This window comes from Ornithodoros turicata, chromosome 2, assembly GCF_037126465.1.
Source record: "Ornithodoros turicata isolate Travis chromosome 2, ASM3712646v1, whole genome shotgun sequence".
Taxonomy (NCBI): domain Eukaryota; kingdom Metazoa; phylum Arthropoda; class Arachnida; order Ixodida; family Argasidae; genus Ornithodoros; species Ornithodoros turicata.
In genome coordinates, this window is record NC_088202.1 from 102,424,109 (window position 1) to 102,426,559 (window position 2,451).

General features: G+C 43.7%; 1 long non-coding RNA gene across 1 annotated transcript; it reads left to right on the plus strand.

Annotated features, from left to right (window-relative positions):
* Positions 1–1,122: 1,122 nt before the first annotated feature.
* LOC135383908 (uncharacterized) lies at positions 1,123–1,551 on the plus strand. The gene is made up of 2 exons (XR_010420142.1): positions 1,123–1,209; positions 1,427–1,551. It is a non-coding gene; the product is annotated as an uncharacterized LOC135383908 (long non-coding RNA).
* The last annotated feature ends 900 nt before the right edge of the window (positions 1,552–2,451 follow it).

The following is a 2,451-nucleotide window of genomic DNA, read 5'->3' on the forward strand; positions in this document are numbered from 1 at the left end:
CGCCGTCCGCCGGGCGCGGGAAAAAATACGCGAGTGAAGTCGGCCCAGACGCTGTGGGGGTTCGAACCAGGCACCTAGGGTCGAGTCTGACCACCACCTATTACTACTTCTACCGGTTCGAACCATTATTGTTCCCTTCCGGAGCTGAACCGGAACTGAACCCTTATCGTCGGATCTAAACCCGAACCGAACCGATAAAAGTTTTGGTTCGACTCTCTGTGTTGGGGTAGTTGAAGTCGCCAAGGAAAATAATTTCGCGTTGGGGTGATTACACGCCACAAAGTTGATGGCGTCAAAGAATTCGGGGATGAAGGAGCTCATACCAGGTGGGCGGTAGCAGACACCGATTAATAAGTGAAAGAAAATGGCCCTCAGAAATACCCAGATAATTTCCAATGTACAATTAGGCACAGTCAGTACATTTACCAGTACTATTGTCCACACAACATAGTCAGGTGACAAAGGCACTTGTTCAGTTCCTGCGGATCTGTGGCCTTCTGAGTGACCTGTGATCAATTTCGTGGTTGTTTTCCTTTTTGTTTGTTTTCATTCTTTCTTTGCTTTCGTTTTTTTTTCTTTCTTTGCTGGGAATAGCAAGCCACCGTAGCGCAGGCTAACCTTTCCCTCCTTTTTTTATAATAAACATATCCCCCCTCCCCCCTAGTACTATTGTGCCAGTACTCATCAATGATTTAAATTCTGTATTACAGTACTCTAATATTCTTTTGTTTGCGGATGAGTTTAAGCTGTTTCGTTGTATTTGTTCTGACGAAGACTCCGCTTTACCGCAAAAGGACGTTGATCCTGTGAGTACATGGTGTTCTACAAACTGTACGTCTATCAATGCTGCGAAGACCAAGGTGTTAAGGTTGAGCACCAAACGTCACGATATAGCTCATGATTATACGGTGGGTGGCATACATATTGAAAATGTATCTTTCATTCGGTGACCTCGTTGTTATCGTGGACCGTGACCCTTTAACTCTTTCAAGCGCGGTGGTATCTGCACGTGACCACCTTTTCAAAAAAAATTCCCGCTCTTGCGCGGCAGTTCTGCTCAGCTACCACCACAAAGGCTGCTCCGGATGCTTCTCTCTCATTACTCCAGATGGCACCAGCTTCGTGGCGCCGTTTTTGAGTTGTTGTGCAATGCAACAAGAGCTATGGCGGTCCCGAAGGTTTGGTCCCAGTCTTTTTACAAACGGCGACGTAAGTATTTACTTTGCATTGCTATGACTTGTTCATGATTGTACATATGTATGGATGGTTCATTCTGCGTGAAGGATGATTTCGCCGGGCACCGCATTTGACGGTTGACTTTAGTAGTTATTGCAAGTGACCACCATGCCTCATTGGGCGTGTGAGTTAGAAACACACAGTTCTCTTCAAAAGCATTTTTTTTTCATCATGTGACTTTCTGTTTCAGAGGAAGACTGTGAAGAAATACCGCCGAACAGCGACAGCTTCGCAGGAGCTGATGATTCAAGCGATAGCGATATTGACTGGGTGACCGGGAGCCAAATAAAGCTGCTGGAGCATGTGCACGTGCCATTTCCTGTTTTCAGTCTCTTATGGACTCATCTGTATGCCCATCTAAATGGGAAACCAACAACAACAACAACTTGATTGTGAGATGATGAATACTCTACCCCATTGCTGGTGATGATGCGGGGAATGAAATAATGAGCCCCTTCACAATCTGCCCTCAAAGCTCTCTTCACCTTTCCGGATACCATAGGACTTCGAATGGGAAGCCATATGTGCCTACTACCGAAGAAAAGATGCGTTGTTTTTTGGGTATCAGCCTTCTCATGGGCATAAAAGTAGGGATGTGCCAATCGAATCCTCGAATCCTAGGCAGGGATTCGAGATTCGGGAATCCGAATCCCAGTGCTCAAAACGGCGAATCGAAGCTTTCGAATGCACCAACCACGTTTGTTTGTTTGTTTTTTTAAATTGGCGCCTCCGGAGTCCGCCGAAAGCCTGATTGACCCACGGGTGTTTTCTTGTTTGTTTGTTTGCATTGCTCTAGACTGAAAGGCTTCATGCAGGAACTGTTACATTACAAGTTTAAAAGTAAACATGGTTTTGTTTTCGATAGTTACTTAGGTTCATGGAAACAGTTCAGACTCGAGAATTTATGTATTTCTTGTAGTCGTTGAAGAACATGTTCAATAAATTACGTTTAAGAACAACTATATGGGTATATTTTCTCCTGAAACTGCACTATTATTTAATTTGTTCTTCATTAAACAAATGTATCATATTCTGCTTCAAAACACTTTTCAGTAGACGTTTTTTTTTCTTCTTCTTTTAAGCTCTTTTTAAAGAAAGGATTCGAAAGATTCGAGATTCGTAAGATTTGTGGATTCGGAGAACCTTCCTTGGATTCGGATTCGTAAATTTCTGGATTCGTCCCATCTCTACATAAAACCGAGTCCTAGCTATCGT